Below are 8,115 nucleotides of genomic sequence, written 5' to 3' on the forward strand. Positions count from 1 at the left end.
CACAAAACAGTCACTGAAATACCTCTTAGTTGTTCTAGTGTTGATACATGATAGGAACATGAGTTCCTTAGCCTCACCTAGCATTAATAGAAAGCCTTGTTGTTGCCTCCGTACTTGATCTACAGACGCAGCAGCCTTTTCTTAACCGACATGAAAGCTGCTTGAACAGGCCGAATTCCTCTGTGGCATAACAGGCTGGGATTGGGTAAAAACAAAAGAGATCTAAGTGTTTTCTATCTTTCTAGGAAGCACAGAGAAGTACTTGTTCTTTGTATGAAATATATCCCCAGTACAGCAATGAATCTCTGGTCTTTCTTACTGAACCCAGAAGGACTGTTACATCAGTGGCATGAAGAAGAGAGGAGATTCTTTCTTTTTCATGCCAGATATTCCAGAGGTTTCAGAGGTGATATTTTTGGACAGCATAAATAAATACAGAACCTGTAGAAAAGAAAATGCTGGTCCACAATTTCAGTTTTTTTGTCTTAAATATCCTCCATTGTTTGCATTAACAATGTGAACGGTATCAGTGAATCATCTGATTTCAGTGAATCAGCATAGCCGAACTCCACAGTTCAATCACACCTACAGTTCGAATTTGTAATCCAAACACTGTGAATTTTTGTACAGTTGTTACAAAACTGTCAAGCCTACAAAATAATGTTATTGGTTATTTGAACCTGTGTCTGTCTGTTATTTGAACGTCATGTTGGTTAAAGATCTAGGGGATGAAGACTTTGACAGTTCTCTTTTGTTGAATCCAGGTAGGCTGCTGTGTATTACTATCCTCAGCCTGAAATCCATACAATACACCCTGGAATAGCTCCAACAGCAGCATGAATAACTGTGGAGCAGGGGGACAAGATATCAGGCACATCTCAGCAGTTCTGTAATAAAGGTATGTATGCGTGTTAATGTTTGTAGGTGTGTATATTTATTAGTGTATTTGTGTGGATGTGTGTGTTATTTTAGCATTTGACTTTTTAGCACTGTATTAGTATTTGATACAGAAATTCATTTCTGCATGCTGCCTGTTCCATTGATCATCAAGCTGCTATATTTTTATTTTTAAAAAATGTATACTTTATAGATTGCTAGATTGCTAGAATCAGCTGCCCAAATAGGACCTATATGGAAGAAACGTCAAAAGAGAATCGTTCTGAACTGGTCTGTTGTATTTTGGAAACAATTTTTAAAAAGTTAAAATAGAATTTTGTCTATCACAAAAATCACAAGCTGAAAGTTTTGCCATGGTCCTAAAAATCTGCGGACAGACCTCCAAAGAACAATGCATACAAGAATCTCAGAAGCCCAAGAATTTCACGCAACTTGAAGCTTTTCTTAAAGCAAGGAAGAATGGGTGAAAATCCCCCAAAGAAGAACTGAAAAAGTCTTGGCTACAGACTACAGAAAGCATTTTCTTGTCAAAGGGGGCGTCACTCAGCACAGACCACCCCTTTTTGTTATTTTGAAACTGCAAAAGATTGAAATAAAAAAACGAATCACTTGAAACTGCTTAAAAATGCTTAAAATATGTATCTGCCATATCAAACTTTTAAGAAAATCTGAAAATTTGATCAGGGGTGCCCAAACGTTTACATACCACTGCATATAAATTACCTGTATTTTGGTTGGCTTAAGTTTTATGAACTTAAGAATCTATGAATTGTTGGACTATATGGAAATGAATTGTTTTTAATGATATAATAGTTATAGTTCTTGTATGATGATCATACAAGAACATTCAAATTGGCTTGTATTTTTGCAGGACATTTTGGAGTGTTTCTATTGATTCAATGGTTATGGTCATATGGTGATATTTTGACACAATGTGATGGTAATTGCCAGATTTAAATGATGTCAACAAACTGCAAAATAAGATACAAGGTTTGTGCATCACACAGACGATATGGACTAGATTGGGGAATAAACGGTACATTTAAAAACCTTTGCATTCTATGTCAAACTATTATTCTTTTTAAAACGAGGAATATTATACGGACCCTTTACATAGCATACAACTCAAAAATTATTAGAATAGAAAAAATGTAAGTAATTCACTTAAAAAGCATAATGAGATTAATGTCTAGTACATCAGAGACTTCTGAGGAAGTGTATGGTAAATATTCCCTGTTTAAGCTCAAACAGCTGTAGACTCACTCAAACAAGTTGGTTCTTTGATGCTGAATCACAAAGTAACTAAAAACAACATAGATTGAAGAATTATTTTGATATTGTAGTTTCATATTTAGTCCCAGAAGCCTTCATTCAATAAGGAACTTTTCTTCTTTGAATAAAACAGAAAATTACCCAGTTTTACCCAGTTGTTTCCATTCAGTTGTGAATACAGGATGATAGATTCCATAATACTGTACACAGAACTTGATAACTTTCTGATTTATTTTTCAGTGTTACATCAAAGACCTGAAATCTCTTTTATTGTGCCAGACAGACAGACAGACGGCCAGAATGACAAGGAGCTTCTTGTTTTTTTGGTCTGATGAAATTTTAATTGATTGCTGCACTGGAGCCTTTTCTAGTTTTCATTTCTCTCATGTAAAGAGTGTCTGAGGGGCTTTGGGCTCCAGTTTATTCGTTATTCTGTCTCTTAGGGGGGCATGTGTGTGTGCTGGTTTCAAAAAACTGAAATTCACACACCAACCTGACAGCTCAGTCTCTGACTTGCTATGAACAGTGAACTGGATCAGGAAACTGCTAGACAGGTTTACCACTGAGAGACAGAAATGGCACCTATATCAGCAGATAAATCAGCAACTCATATGCTGTTGGATCAGGCCAGTCAGTCGAGGACACAGTTATCTTTTATTAGTCAGAGAAAGCTGTCATTTGTCATGACTTCAGAGCTTTTAATTGTGACTGGTTCGGCACCTGTGACTGGCAAACTGTGACCACCTTGTACATCCAGAGACAGCCAACAGGCTAGAAATGCTCCTGATTTCAGAGGAAAGGTTGGATGATTGGTTGTCTGCGGACGTATAGAGTATACTCTACATTCACTATATGTCTAATTATTTGTGGACACCCCTTCTAATGAATCCATTCAGCTACTTTCAAACACACAAACACAGCTTGTGTAGCCCCTGTAGGGAAGTATTGCCAAAAGAATAGGAGCAGGATCTCTGGAGCAGATAAACATGAACTTTTGGGCACCATGCCTAATACCAGGCGTGGTCTAGAGGGGTATAAAGCCTCCCAGCACTGAGCTGTGGAGCAGCAGAATTGTGTTCTCTGGAATGATGATTCTTCATCCTATACTTTTGGGATGAGTTGGGTAGTTGGGGATGAGGTGGAGTGGTGATAATCCAACATCCTACCCTCACTAAAGCTCTTGTCGCAGAATGCAATCAAATCCTCACAGCAATGCTGCAAAACCTAGTAGAAAGCCTCTGTCTCTGGACGGTAGAGACAGTTACTCCAACAACACCATGGTAAAAACATTTAAACCCTTGATTTTGGATAAAAACAAAACAATAAATAAGCAGGTGTCCAAATACTTATGTCCATATAGCGTACATGACAAAGCAAATGGTAAAATGGTAAATGGCTCTGTTCAGAATACAGAAACAAATGATTAAATTTATTACAAATAGTCCTCATCACATGGTGTAATATCCCTGCCCTCATTACCAGCAGTCTTTTTATTTATGCGAGGACTGCATTATGAATATTTCATAGCTCAGTGCTGCTATTCTGCATTGTGCTTTTCAAGCATAACAAAGCCATTATTATAACAAATAACCTCCGATGGATGTAAGCGGTTGCTGTTTTTCTGGGCCAAATATTCATGCATTAATATTAATGATCGACCTTTGCCAGACTCTCATTTGCGAGGGTTCTTTTTAAAAATGATACAATTTCACTAAATGAATGAGAACATTCTTCACATTTAACACCAATTCCAGAAGGAAATGCAGTATCTATACTTATTACCATACAAATAGCTCTCATTATGGTCTTCATTACCAGTCGACATGAGGTTTATGAGGTTCTTCATTGCCAATACTTTCAGCTGATACGTCATCAGTTACTGTCAGTTACAGTACTATTGAAGACACTCTACATTGGCATTACCCACACATTATGCATATCACTTACATTTTTGCCAGCATTTCTTCCAAATAAATAATACAATTTCACATACATAAAATTATTCTCCAAAAGAGTGTGTTTTGTGTTGTCTAAATGTAAAAATCAGCTGATATCATAATCCTACAGAGATCAAGATCGATATTTTATCGATAGTTTAGCTTCATAAAAAGTGTTTAAGCATTTTGGGATGGGTATGAAGACAACCTGAGAAAGTGAGAAAAACAAAGAAAGTAAGCATATGGTACTTAACTACAAACTTCTCTACTGGGTGGGTGGTGGTGGGGTGAGAAAAGAGAATTATAAACTTCAGTTATTCTGCCTATCCTTCCAGTTCTCTTCAGTTTGAAGGCCTGTGGAGGGGCAGCTATGCTGAATAATACATTACACAGCGTACAGCAGCCTTCTCCCAGTCATGCCTTGAGCGTCAGTTGGTCTGTCCAGCACAAAGCTTCTCTCAACTAGATCATTTTCAACTTTACTGTATAACTTTAAAACCTGCCTATTCTCATTATCAGAGGCAGTATCAAGATAAGTCTGTACCAACCAAGTATGTTTATACATACAATGACACTGCCTTCATTCAGGAGCTCACAGGGCATTGACAATAAACACTCACACTTGTACAGTACCATGGACATCCAGTTATTACTGTGTACACACACACACATCCACGTTCTACCACCACATACACACACACACACAACAACAATACCTGTAAACATGCACACACGCCTGCATTTGAGAATGATAAGATATTTGTGTAATTAAAGCAGCATTATGTGAATATTGGTATTTCTTGCTCCTGGCCATCCCCTACAGTAGGGAAGTGGAATTCTTGCTTTGAGACACCCCTGAGGGACACATTTTATATATGCATTTCTGAACAAGCTGAGAAATACAGAACTAGCATCTGAAGCAAAAGAAGCTGACGAGGTTTTACAGTAATATTGACTCGGGTTACACAGCATTACTCAGTAGTTAGCTTAGGTTGGGGTAACTCTTTTGAAGCTGTTATTTTAAGGTGGAAATGCTTCATATTGTTGAAGGTCTGAATTCAGCAGGTGAGCAACAGAAATAATTTCAAATAGGAAAAAAATGCATAAAATAGAATATGAATGAGTACAAAATGGTGCGTCAAGTAACTCAGTGTCTACTTATGAGTGTAATGGCTGTAGGAAATAAGCTTTCTGAATTCTGATTGGTCTGGATCATAATAACCATTCCTATATTAAAATGAGGAGATGAGGGTGGTCAGGATGACGTGGAGCAGCAGTGATTTTCCTAGTAATAATGGTCTTTCTTACAGACCTGATGACATGCTGTTTGTCGTGTTTGTCAGCATTCAGCATTTCGCATCTTTTACACAGTCTCCGTTTGTCATCAGGCTTGGCTGTTATATGCAAATTTGCATCATCTGCATAACAATGGAAGTTACCACAGTGTGCTTGTGTAAATAATAGCGGTCCTAAAATAGAGCCTTGCAGAATTCCACATTATATAATTTGAAGATACATAATTTACCTTTTACGAACTGATAATTCCTTTTCAACCATGTTCTCTAACCTATCTATGAGTAAAGTTTGATCTATTGAATCAAAAGCTGGGGAAGTCATGGCCTAATGGTTAGAAAAGTGGGCTTGAGACTGGAAGGACGCAGGTTCAAATCCTCAGAATTGGGGGTCAGAGGAGTAAACGCTGTCTCCTTCCTTAATCCATGCCTGAAATGCTTTGTGCAAGGTGCCTAACCTAACCCCAGCTGCTCCCTGGGCACTGGAGTTGGCTTTTGGCTCATACAGCAACACATGCTTGTGACCACCTTTACTGAGGTCGAGTAGTACTAATAAGGATACACAAAAAAAGGCAAAAAAAAAAAAAAAAAAGATGTGTTATGATGGGGTCTGAATCCAGTTTGGAATTATCATATATGTGTTTCATCATATATGTGACATAAGAATTTTATCATATATGTGGTTCTAATATAGATATGAGTAAAGTTGTTGGGCCGCAGCTATCTAAGATCTTAGATATAAATGTTATGTTAGAAATGGGTCTGTAATTAGACAGTACACTACATTTGGTTTCTTGATCAAAGGTTTAATTGTAAGGGTTCAGTCCACACCACCAGTCACCAGCAGGGGGCCACGGTAGTTTATTAAGAAAACAGCTGGGCTCAGTGCTGCACCTTTGTAGAGGGGCAGACAGTAAAAAGAGGAAACCAAACCAAAAGAAAAAGAAATAAAAGTCAAGTCAAGTGACTTCTTCATTTAGGAGGGAAACTCCAGGTCTGCAGTGGGAGCTAAACTAAGGGCTCAGCTCACCACCTTTAAGTTTATTCATTTTTTTTGTGAACAAGCATTTCAGTTGCACCCTTATTCTCAGCCCCAAGGCTGAGGGTTTTTTCATTGAGCCCTTTTTGTTTGAGAACATAATTTTGTGTTTTCTTTTGTTTGCCGTTCCTGACTTTTTTCCCATCACGTCTTGGAGTGTTTTTTCATTTATTTTTGCACATCCTACTAGCGCAGTAGTAACACACCCAATCATCCTTGTCTCCTGTTGTCCATTCTAGATTGCAACCCTTGTAGCTCCTGATCTGTAAATGATTTTTAACCATTTGAAGTCCTCACATGATGTGAACTCTGCATGATGAATGGACCAACAGGAATGATAACTTCCTTGGAATCATATCTTGTTAGAATTTCCTATCCTGTTTATAATTAATCCATAATTACAGACTATTCCATAGGAGTGGTATCAGTGTGCTCATCAAGAAAATGCAACTTTATGTGCCAGCCGCACACAAATCTCTCGTCATAAATCACTACACAAAGACATTTTGCATCACAGTGCTCTTTATTCACAAAATTGCCTGAGGGAAATGACCAGCGCTGTGTCTGGCTACAAAAAGAGTCATTCTTTGACATTCATTTGGCATTCAGTGGAGAAAGGTTCATTGACACTGGAAGATAAAAACTGTCCAGTAAAGAAATGTGCAGGCACAAAGTCCATCATATGAACATTAATGTTATTTTCAGTGTAGCTAACAAAATATATAAAAAAAAAACATTTAGTATCTCTCTGGTCTTCTGTTACACAGTTATACACAGATCTCTTTTCTAGATGCCAAAGACCAATAAAGGCAAAAATAACAACACTACTCATGTTTGAGTAAGGCAAACAATTGACAGAGCACATAATGCAACTGCATGCATGCTGGTAACATTAGCAGCAAATCTGCAAATCCACCTGAAAATTCACACTCCCATTCAAAGCAGAAAGCCATTTCAAAGTAGCTCAGTGCAGCATGCAGTACAGGTACTGTACTCTAGAATTCACAGTGGTCTCACAAAAACATGTTGTAGCAAACACTTACAATTAGAGTTCAGATGCTATTCAAAAAATATTACCAACATTTGTGAAGTTTAATAAAGCTAAACACTAGATGTTTCACTTATGTCCAGACCTCTCAAATACTCTTCTATTCCACAGCTAGAAATACACAGCTAACAAAATCAGATCACACCACAGAGTGTGAGTGTGTGCTGTTAGAGTCTAGATTTGTTACAGGTTTAGCACTACTTTCTTACTGAAACCAGCCCGATATTCATACTTGGTATCAGAATTAAGGCATTCCTACTGCAGGTTATGTACTGACTATGGGCAAATAGGGCCTACGTGCCAACAAAAGCCACCTGTACATTTCTGATTATCAGAACTGTAACATTTATACTTTGATTAGCATTAATAATAATGGGCCAAAGACTTTTCTTTAAATTTGTTCCTGACAATCGTCAGATTCATGATGTGTTTTTAAAGCGCAGAACTGTTCACAGCTCTGCTCTCATAATGCCGGATCCAATTGTCCTCGTAAACTGAACTATTCCTATGTATGAAAACATTGGTGAATGTCAGAAAAAAGTGGGTTTTAAGAAGACATTTCTTCTTAAGAACATTTGGTGAATAAGGCCCAATGTCTGTATATGACTGTAATAGGACAATAAAACTGTA

The sequence above is a fragment of the Salminus brasiliensis genome, chromosome 5, assembly GCF_030463535.1.
Source record: "Salminus brasiliensis chromosome 5, fSalBra1.hap2, whole genome shotgun sequence".
NCBI lineage: Eukaryota > Metazoa > Chordata > Actinopteri > Characiformes > Bryconidae > Salminus > Salminus brasiliensis.